Source organism: Lontra canadensis, unplaced genomic scaffold, assembly GCF_010015895.1.
Source record: "Lontra canadensis isolate GAN:19392208 unplaced genomic scaffold, GSC_riverotter_1.0 scaffold36, whole genome shotgun sequence".
Taxonomy (NCBI): domain Eukaryota; kingdom Metazoa; phylum Chordata; class Mammalia; order Carnivora; family Mustelidae; genus Lontra; species Lontra canadensis.
Genome location: NW_022631030.1, coordinates 14,063,880 through 14,075,353, shown reverse-complemented (window position 1 = coordinate 14,075,353; position 11,474 = coordinate 14,063,880). Strand labels below are relative to the sequence as shown.

Below are 11,474 nucleotides of genomic sequence, written 5' to 3'. Positions count from 1 at the left end.
GAACTGGATTTTTGTCAGTAAATATGAGTTTGCGCACGAGAGGAAATGACTTTTCTTTGAAAATGAATGAGAGCCCAGAGATGTGGAAAACCATTGCATGTTTGGGAAGCGGCAAATTCAGTTTAAAATGATGTGAATAAACCCTGGAAGCCTGCAAGTATTGGAAATAATGAGAGATAAGACAAAATGAGCAGTTGAGAGTATGTCACAAACAATCTTAAACACTGGTTTCAGTTAGTATTACATTTAACTACATCTAACAGATCCCATCGAAGTGGCTTAGACAAAACGGGGCTTTATTTTTATCACATAAAATGTTCAGAAGTATGAAGTCCAGGACTGGTACGGTGGCTTTACAGTGTAATCAGTGTGGCCTAGGTGCCTTCTATATTTATAATTCACCGTCCTTAGTTTGTCAGCTTCATTCATATGCTTATTGCTTCATAGTTAAGAAATGCTTGCTTCATCTTTAGCTTCATATTCTAGGAAGGGGCAGTGCTTATATCAAGAAAGCACAAACATTCCCAGAAATCCTTTAAAAAACTGCCAGATTATGTCATGTGATCTTTCCTAGCTGTAAGGGAATCTGAGAAGTTATGTCTATTAGTAGGATATAGAACTGCCTCAAAATTGGAGGAGAACGGATACTATGTGCAACTAGCAGCGTTTGCCACAGCTAGGCCACATAAGCTTGAACATTATCCTTGTGGTAATAGTCTACCTTAAAGGGAATAAAAATAAAACACTTAAAGATATTTAGGAAAATTAATTTGGTAATAGTTTGCAGGGGAGTTCTTCTGGGCAGAGACCGTCTCAGAAACTAGTTACAGTAGAGTTGCTTTTGTATGAATGAAGATGCTTAGAGTAAAACTATAAAGGCATAGGAGACTTTATAAAGGAAGAATCATTACTACCTGATGATATTGAATATGTGGATGGAGGGAATGGAAGAGGTTAGAGAACTTTAGATGACTAGAAAAATGGTGATAACATTTTATTATATTCACTGATTTGAAGTCATAATTTTTCATAGGAGCTATATCTTACAGTAATCTTTTACAGTCATTTTTTCTTAATGGTAAAAAAATAATGGTAATTATATAATGGGTAGGAGTCTATTAAATTCAGTTATTGTAATATGAAAATCAGTGGAAGAAGATGGGAACCTAGTTTTAAGAGTAAGTCAGCAAGGTCAATTCTGTATGAATTATGCTTTGGTGGTAACCACGTAATGTCATGCTACAAAGCAGTTGAAAAAGCAAGATTGGTGAAATCAAGACTGAAGATTACCTGTTCAGGGCTTTTCTTTAGTATGGTAACTTTTTTTCTGTATTCTGACAGATTGAACCTCAATAGGAAATATATATATATAAGCTGAAACCAAAGGACTGATCCTTGAGAAATACCTATATTCAGGGAGAGAAGAACAGCCAATAAAGATTAAGAAAAGGAGGATTTCTCTATTAGATTGGAGAACCAGGAATACCATATTAACTTTGTTGATTTCTTGAATTTTGACCCACTTTGTGTTGTCACTACAAAGTGTACTTTCAAACTGGATGATACAAAACAATAGTTTATTCTCCCATTTTTCAGAAGGCCAGAAGTCTGAAATCAAGGTGTTTGGCAGGGCCATGCTCCCCTAGGTTTTAGAAGAGGGTTCTTTTCTTGCCACTTCCTAGCTTCTGGCAGTGACTAATACTCCTGGCTGTTCCTCACCTTGTAGTTGCATCCCTCTGATTTCTACCTCCATCTTCAAGTGGCCTTCCTGTGTTTCTGCCTACAAATCTCCCTTACCTTATAAGGACACTGGTCTTTTTGGATCAGAGCCTGCCCTACTCAGGATGACCTCATCTAACTTGATTACATCTGCAAAGACCATAGTTCCAAATAGGGTCACATTCCTACATTTCAGGGGTTAGGACTTGAATATAGCTTTTTGGGAGACATAGTTCTATCCACAGCACCAACTAAAGATCATATACCTGAATTTGGGTCAAGGTGCGTTTTTTTTTTTCTTTTTTCTTTTTTCTTTTTTTTAATTTTAATTCCAGTATAATTAATACAGTGTTATTTTAGTTACAGGTATACGATATAATGATGCAACATTCTGCACACTACTCAGTGCTCATCATGATAAGTGTGCTCTTATCCCCCTCACCCATTTCAGTCACCTCCCCTGTGGGGAGGTTCTCAATATTTGAGTTCTCAGTTCTCTGTATTTGAGTCTGTTTTTGGTTTTGCCTTGTTTTTCTTTGTTTGTTTTGTTTTTTAAATGCCGCTTATGAGTGAAATCATATGATATTTGTCTTTCTCCGACTGACTTACTTCACTTAGCATTATACCTTCTGGATCCATCCATGTTATTGCAGAGGCAGGATTTCATTCTTTTTTATGGCTGAGAAGTATTCCTGTGTGTGTGTATGTGTGTGTACACACTGCATCTTTAACCACTCATCTATTGATGGACATGGGTCAGGATACTTTTGAAGAATTTCAGTGACCACACATTCAATAAAGTATTTAATGTTAGCTATTTGTTCATATGACCAAGTTTTTTTGTTAAATTACTCGTCTCTACTCCTCAAAGACTTCTAAATAATGAACTATTTAATGGATATTATTATTTTAACCATTTTATCTGAGAACTTAGAAACCAAATATTAATCTAACTCAGTATCTTGCTAACTAGGCATGTGAAATAGTCTGATTTTAACCACTCTCAGGTGTATCTAATCAGTTGAGATTTACCTTGCTGTCTTAATAACATGACTAAATAGAGAAGTTAGACTTAAATAAAATAAACCTACCAGTTATATAACTATGATTTACTTCCAATATATACTGTCAGATGTAGATTCTGTTATAAAGCTGACATGTGAATAACTATGATAGGAATATCACAGAATCAGATAATCCAAAGGAGTTGTTTTCCTTGCCTTCATAGTAAATGTACTAATCACTCTCAATTAATCTATCTTAACTCCAAATCTATACAACAAAACAAAGCTTTACAGTACAAAATTCCTAGAGTATAGTAGGCACTCAAAAAATGTGGGCAGGAGAAAGGAAAAATATGTATGTTAACTTTTTTTCTGTATTCTATCTGTAAGAATACTCGTAAGAGTACTTAATTTTACTACTGATTTATTAAAGAAGATAGCTAAAAGGTAGTTTGTCTTTCCTAGGGACTGAGAATATAATATTTAACACATTATTAAAAATTTTTTTTTAATATTTTTATTCATTTGAGTTGAGAGAAAGAGACCTTGAGCAAGAAGGAGGGGCAGAGGCAGGCAGAGGGAGAAGCAGACTCCCCACTGAGCTGGGAGCCTGATGTGGGGCTCCATCCCAGGACCCTGAGATCATGACCTCAGCTGAAGGGAGACACTTAACTGACTGAGCTACCCAGGCGCCCGTTATTACAAAATTCTAAAATAATAATTTGATAATCCATGAAGTTAACTTAGATAGGATTTTGCCTGTTCTTTTAAGTTCCTTTTATTGCCATTTGGCCCAACAGGGGGGTTGTAAAATCTGACAACCCCAGTTTAGGGCAAATAGAAGCAATAAATACAGCAAATTTAAAAGAGAAAAATAGTATGCTAGTTTTTGGTTGGGTCTTCGTACTCAAAAAGATGGTCATCAATATCTGATACAGTTTTTAAAAAATGTAAGTGAGATGGCTTTATTATTTGTCTTGAAGTATTCAATTATCTTTTAGGCACTTCACAAAGACAAAATAAATAGCTCTAGATAATCCACAGTTTCCTGTGTTAAAGGAATTCAGTTTTTTCTAAACTATAAAATCTGTCATCAAAAGTAAAGTGATTGTTACAGGGGTCAGTTATATTAAGAGATAATTTGACAGTTTTCTCAGTAGCAGTAGTGAATAGATAATTGGCAACTAGAATAATGGTAGGATTACAACATTGATCATATGGGAAAGTAGTATAATGATTAAAAGTTCAGGGGTTGGAGTCAGATCTAGAATCTGCTACCAGTTTCTGCCACGTAATAGGTGTATGACTTTGAGGAAATCATTTAACCTCAATGAGTTCCTATAACTATAAAGTAAGGATACTAATACCTATCTATAAAGTATGTCAGTGCCCTCCAGCAAAAGACCACCAGGAACATAGTTGTACAGTTGGGGGTAGTAGTTTTAATGTCTGAAAATCCCTAACAGGTTACTGCAAATACACAGGGTAAGTTAGTGTGCAGCAGGCACCTGTAAACCCTGTGATCACATTTAGAAGTAGTATCCTCATGGTTGGTGTTTGGCGAATATAAGTATCCTTCAAAAACCAACAGGAGTGTGTCGGTTTTATGTCCCTTAAAATGGACATATTCCTTGAGGAAACTGTTAATCAGTTAAAACCGTTTCTGCAGAGGCTGAAGTGTCTCTGAAGAGAGTAAGCTCAGACTGTCATATTCAGGATATCCTGTATTAATGTCTTTCTGATTGAATAGGCCTTGATGATAGGATTGTAATGATTAAGCAGAAGCATTTTCATGATGTCAGATCAGGGAACATTTTTTTCTCAAGGCTCAGAGCTGAAATATGCAAGGGGCCATTAAAAGGGAACCTACCTTCTGACATGTTTAAAGGAACAGTTATTAATTTTTTGTCAGCCAGATCAGATAGAGGATAATAGATTCATTGATCTGTTACATTGGAAATAGTCTTTATAGTCTGGAGAAAACCTAGAAGAGTATTGTTTTTCCTTAAGTGACAAAAGGAGATCTTAGGGAGTTGAAAACATGGGATATGGATGAGAGACCACATTATTTGTTAAACAAGATTAGTAGTGATAGTAGATAAGTAGTAAAGGGATAGAAAAGATTACTGAAGAATCAAAATTAATATGATTTGGTTATCTTGGGAGGGAGTTACCTACTTTTAAAGTCAGTATCTTCTGAAGAATCCCTCAAAAAATGTGTTGTATGTATTTTGAGTTGGGAAACATGAATCTACTGAACAACACCTTGAAATTTTACTGCTAATTCACTTGTTAATAATACCTGATCAGAGGCACCTGGGTGGCTCAGTGGGTTAAAGCCTCTGCCTTCCGCTCAGGTTATGGTCTCAGGATCCTGAGCTCAAGCCCAACATCAGGCTCTCTGCTCAGCGGGGAGCCTGCTCCCCACTCTCTGCCTGCCTCTCTGCCTGCTTGTGATCTGTCTCAAATAAATAAAATCTTAAAAACAAAACTGATCAATTCCTTTCTAGATGATAGTCAATAATAAGTTTTCTCTGGTGTCATCTTTTCCAGAAGAACAAAAGTCCAGATTTTAAATCATTCAGAAGCTTTGGTGAATGTTTTCAAAATGCAGCTTGTATCTATTTGTGATAAAGCTGCAAATCTCTTGTATTCAGTCATATCATCTGGCAAAAAGTTAGAACCTAAGATTTAAACTAAAATTCCCACTTGTAAAAGGCGGCTTATCATCTCATTAAGGAGTTAACTTGTGAGTCCTAAAGAGCATTTATCTTGTTGCCATCAAGACTCTTGGCAGTACTTGGGGCTGTGGAAGTTTGAGGGTTTTTACGTGATTTGAGGACTGTAGTTTTAGAATTCCATATGTTGGGGTGTCTGGATGGCTCAGTCAGTTAAGCATCAGCCTTCCACTTGGGTCATGATCCCAGGATCCTATGATCGGACCTGCGTCAGGCTCCTTGCTTAGGGGGTAGCCTGCTTCTCCCTCTCTGCCTGCCTGATGCTCCCCCTGCCTGTGCACTCTCTCTCACTCTCTGTCAAATAAATAAATTAAATCTTTAAAAAAAGATGGGGGGCGATTCTATTTGTTCTCTTTGGTTTGTTTTTTACAAATATAAAAATCATAATAAATGTGGTATTCTATTTTCTATTTTTTTAATATCCCATTTGTAGTTTTCGGTCCCTTTTTTTGATCTCTTGAGTCTCTCCTAATTTAGACAAGTGTTTTTTTTATTATTATCATTATTATTCAAGTATAATTGACATACAGCATTATATAATGATTTGATAGTTGCATGTATTACAAAGTGATGACAGCAGTAGGTTTAGTTAACATCTGTTACCACACATAGATTTTTTTTCTCCTGACGAGAACTTTGAAGATATACTTGCTTAGCAACATTCCGATATGCAGCACGATATTAACTATAGTCACCATACTGTATATTACATCCCCATGATTTAATTATTTCATACTGGAAGTTTGTACCTTTTGACCACCTTTACCTGTTTTTCCCATCCTCCCAACCCCCTACTTCTGGCAACCATCCTTCTGCTGTCCTGCTCTCTGTTATCTTTGAGCATGGTTTATTTAGATTCCAGGTAAAAGTGAGATCATACAGTATTTATCTTTCTCTGATTTCACATAGCATAATGCCCTTAAAGTCCATCCGTGTTGTTGGCAAATGGCAAGATTTCTTTTTTCTTTTCTTTTTTTAATGGCTACATAATTTATTCCCTTTATTTTTCTTGATGTTTGTGGATGATAAGGACAGTCAAAAGTCTCAGTAAACTAGAACATTTATGGAGTTCTTAGCAATAATATCAGTGAATGTGTGGTCCTATTACTGGAGAAATAAGTTGGGATTTCCCAAGTCAGGAATACAAAATCTAGTAATTTTTTCCCCCATCATTATAGCATAGGTCTTTAGCATGAAAAAGCCTCAAGCCACCCTAAAAATAACCAATAACCAGAACAAACTGATTGCTCATTGGAGAGTTATTTTTTTTTAAGATTTTATTTATTTATTTGACAGAAATCACAAGTAGGCAGAGAGGCAGGCAGAGAGAGAGGAGGAAGCAGGCTCCCCACGGAGCAGAGAGCCTGATAGGGGGCTCGATCCCAGGACCCTGGGATCATGACCTGAGCCGAAGGCAGAGGCTTTAACCCACTGAGCCACCCAGGTGCCCCTCCTTGGAGATATTTAAGTATACTTCAGTGTTTGGTCCATACCCATGTCTTACCAAGGTTGTGTCAGTGACAGCAAGACCACACATCGGAAATACCCATGGCAGTGCCTCTTAAAATCCCCACTCTAGTTTTGCACAGTGTTGATGCATCTCAAGTGAACAATCTTGTTTATGTCAGAAGCTCCCCCCAAAATGGTCATTTGCAGTTCCAAATTTTCATTGGTGAAATCAGTTTAGAGATAAGTGTATTAGCTAGTGTTACAGAGAGGAAACATGAAGGAAGCAGATGTTTGGCCTGGAAGAGGCGGCAGTTTTAGATTGAGACAACTCGTGAGAACTGCAGTGGTCCAAAAGAATGTTTGTGTAACTTTTTATTTCAGGGCTCGGCTAAAGGCCAGTTGTCACTGATCAGGGACCAGACAATACCTGATTCTGAGCATGTGAAAGTAAGCAAAGCAGTTCTTAGGGATGCAGACAAAATTGAGAAAGTCCTTAAATCTATTTTTTTTAAGATTTTTTTATTTATTTATTTGACAGAGAAAGAGAGAAAGAGATCACAAGTAGGCAGAGAGGCAGGCAGAGAGAGAGGGAAGCAGGCTCCCTGCCAAGCAGAGAGCCTGATATGGGGCTTGATCCCAGGACCCTGAGACCATGACCTGAGCCAAAGGCAGAAGCTTAACCCACTGAGCCACCCAGGCGCCCCACCTTTTTCTTTTTTTTTAAACATCCTCATTGAAAATAAAAATCTTCATTGAAATATAACTCACTTGGGGCGCCTGGGTGGCTCAGTGGGTTAAAGCCTCTGCCTTCAACTCAGGTCATGATCTCAGGGTCCTGGGATCGAGCCCCGCATCGGGCTCTCTGCTCAGCGGGAAGCCTGCTTCCTCCTCTCTCTCTCTGTCTGCCTCTCTGTCTACTTGTGATTTCTGTCTGTCAAATAAATAAATAAAATCTTTAAAAAAAAAAAAATAAAAAAAAAAATAAAAAAAAAAAAGAAATATAACTCACTTATATTGAGGTGCCTGGGTGGCTCAGTGGGTTAAAGCCTCTGCCTTTGGCTCAGGTCATGGTCCCAGAGTCCTGGGATCGAGCCCCGCATTGGGCTCTCTGCTTAGCAGGGAGCCTGCTTCCTCCTCTTTCTCTGCCTGCCTCTCTGCCTACTTGTGATCTTTGTGTGTCAAATAAATAAATAAAATCTTAAAAAATATATATATATATATAATTCACATATAAAATTCACCCATTTAAAGTGTATACTTGAGTGGTTGTTAGTATATTCACAAAGTTGTGCAACCATCCCCACAAAAGTTTATAACATTTTCATCACCCTAAAAAGAAACCCTGTACCTTTAGCTGTGAATCCCTCCTAGTCCCACCCAAACCCTAGGCAAACACAAATATGCTCTCTATAGATTTGCCTGTTCTAAATATTTCGGATAAGTAGGATCATGCAATATGTGGTCTTTCCTAACTGGCTGCTGTCACTTTCTATACTATCTTCAAGGTTCATCTGTGGCATACCTTGTAGAGTTTTGAAAACTTTTTGCCAATCACAGATCTTCTGAACTCAGCCTCTAGGCACAGTTCAGATGGATTAATTGGGCCTATCTCCATCCTCATTGTAATCTATTCCTCTTTAGACAGGAGTCAACACCCTAGACATACCTATCATAGGAGCAGGTCTTAGAAGGCTAGAAAACAGTCTGACCAAGAAATAGTGACAAATCTGAGTAGATAACCAAAATATTCCCAGAAGATTTTCTAGGAAAACAAAAGCAAACCCACCACTGAAGGACTTTACTATGAAATATTTTAGCTCAGTTTGTAATGAACTTAACCTCCCTCCAAGGGCAGGTTGCACCTCAAATGGAATTTTAGATGTACACTCTGTTAACAAGGTGCCCAGTGCAAGAGAACAAGAATTGCGATTGAATCTCCATGATCCTTCATTCTTGCCAGTGTCTGGTTGCCAGAAACTACGAGGAGCACAAATATAATTGAGCAAGTTGGGTTTAATTGCTCATTTGCAGTATAGAAAAACACACACCCTGGGGTCTTTAGGGCTTCTCAGTAAGAGGGTGCTAGAATGAAATTAGAGGATTTGGCTTATGTTAAGTGATTTTAGGGAGGATTCACAGAAGTGATGGGGTCTGCTCAGGACTAGCGATATCAGTAAGTAGGGAAAACTATGATTGTGTATCTTTTTTTTTTTTTTTTAAGTAATCTCTTCACCCAGTGTGAGGCTCAGACTCAGGACCCCCAAGATAAGAATCGCATGCTCTTCCATCTGAGCCAACCAGCCACCCCTGTGATTGTGTATCTAGGAAATATATCTACAAATATCTAGGATTGCAGACTAATGTGAGCCTATAGCAGCAGTAACTTTTATTAGCTAGAGAGGGGGATGTTTGGTATTCTTATAATTGCACAATGACCTTGTTTTTGGCTCTGCTTAAACAAAATTATGTGTTTTGTTTCAGACCATTGTGACCTGGTCTGATATTATTCTGTGAGATTGTCTGTGTCCAACATAAAGCACCAGGGTCTAGCTGTGAACACCAGGCCCACTCCTTAGTGTCTGTGTTCAGGCCGGTTCCTGGATGTTAGGGGCTGCTTTTCTTTCTCAAGTATGAAATGAGATAATGTTTTAAAAACACATGGAAGAGTGGCTGGCACATGGTAAATGTTCAGTAGTGGATGGCACTGGAGTTATTTTTTACCACCCAGAAGAGTTTTTATGTTTTGGGTACTTAAATAATGGTTAGCGGCAGAAAACAGGAATCCCTTTGATGCTACAGAAGCTATTATATACTACTAATTGATGCAAGATAGTAGACTCTATCTTGATAAGATAACCCTTACCATATGAAGCTGATCGTCTCTATAAATCTGTTTCCTGTTTCATAAGGTGAGAAGGTTCTGTTCAGAATTCTTAGCTTTCATTACCACTGCAAGCAGAATCCCTATAGCGTAGAAAAGAAATTCCATTTTCATAATTTAAGAAGCATCACTGTAACTCAAGGAAAGTATTGTTGTTTTTGTATCCTGCTCTTACACTGTTTTAATTAAATTCCAGTTCATATGATTATTTGTGTTATCGTTGCCAAAACCATCACCTCGGGAAAAAGTTTAAAAGATTTTCATCAATAGTTGCATAAGTGATGTAACACTATTTGTGTGTTATAATGTCCACAGTACAGATAGAATTCTTAAAGTGTGCTTTTTAACTCTTAATTTAACTTGGAGTAGTTTTTATATTTAGCTTTTGGTGCATTAATAACCATGGGCAAGAGGAGAATGTTCTTTAAAGGGGGCCATCTGCTAGATGTATCTTAGACTCCATTTTAGTTCTTTTTTGACCAGCTTTTTAAGCAAACTCTTGACAGTGCTAGAATCCATCCAAAGCAGAGTGGTTTTTACTTCCACCTCTCCAAGACTCCACCCCTGCCCCACCTAGAAGTAGTGTGGTCTGATTGTGAGAAGCAAATGTCAGATCAGTCTTCCTGACTTGCTCTAGTCATACCTCTAGTCCTTTTTTGCAAGTCTTTGCCTGTAAGCTGTAATATTGTCTGCACTCTGAATAGCTCTAGAATACTGCTATAAAGAAGATTTTTGTGTGTCCATGGTGACCAGGTCCAAATACTGGGATTTTTCCAGTTTTTATCCTAGGACAGATTGAAATGTTAGTGTTTAGTTCCCTTTTCTTTAAGGAAAAAATGAGAATGGGGAAGGAAATGTTGACAAGTGAACAGTTCTTTCTTAAATTAGCAGTATCTGGTCCCCCAATCTGTATTAAAAACAAATCAAAAGGATTGGGAATAAGTTGGGCAAGTAGATATGAGGAAAAGCATACACAGATTTTGACAGTAAGGGAAAGAGAAAATGAAAAGGCATACAGAAATGCTAAACACACACCAGTGAGAGTGAGGTTGGGTGTGAGAGAGAGGTGTGCAGGAAGAATATAGATGCAGTTGGGGATGAATGTAAATGCACATAGTCCTGTGTCCTTTAAAAAAATCTCTATCAGTGTTTAGAATAGTAATATAGTAATTGGTGTCCTTGTGATGTTTGCCATGAGTCATCAAGAAACAATTATATTTAGTGTTCTTAAGAAGTCAAGGCAGAATGTCACAAATTTTCTAGCACAAATGACTTAATAAAGTAAGTTTGGATGCCTTTACTGCGATTAGGTTTTTTTTTTTGGAAAATTTTACTTAAGTGGAAAATGTATTCATTTCTTAATAATGTCAGCTAATTCAAGTGTTCCAAAAGGGAAAACTGAAGTACTGGATTCTAAGTTTTCATCAGAAGGAAATTTCACACTAACTCTCCAATAACAGATGATATTTATTAAATATCCACATGTATATGGTATTGTTCAAACTGTTACAGTTAGTTCATTTTAGCTTTCATTAAAATATTGCAACCAAAAGCATGCTTGCTATTACAGTAGACTACACAACTGGAGTTCAGATTTGTTCGTTTGGTAAAGCGCAGCTTATTTGCATACGATAAATACATTGGCAAAGTTCAGTCTTTAATGAGAACTTTGATGAGAGTCTT

The 11,474-nt window shown here is 37.4% G+C and overlaps 1 protein-coding gene across 5 annotated transcripts in view; it reads left to right on the top strand.

Annotated features, from left to right (window-relative positions):
• Positions 1-11,474, top strand: part of ZBTB44 (zinc finger and BTB domain containing 44) — a 66,629-nt gene that overhangs the window by 37,792 nt on the left and 17,363 nt on the right. The gene's annotated exons all lie outside the window — the stretch shown is intronic.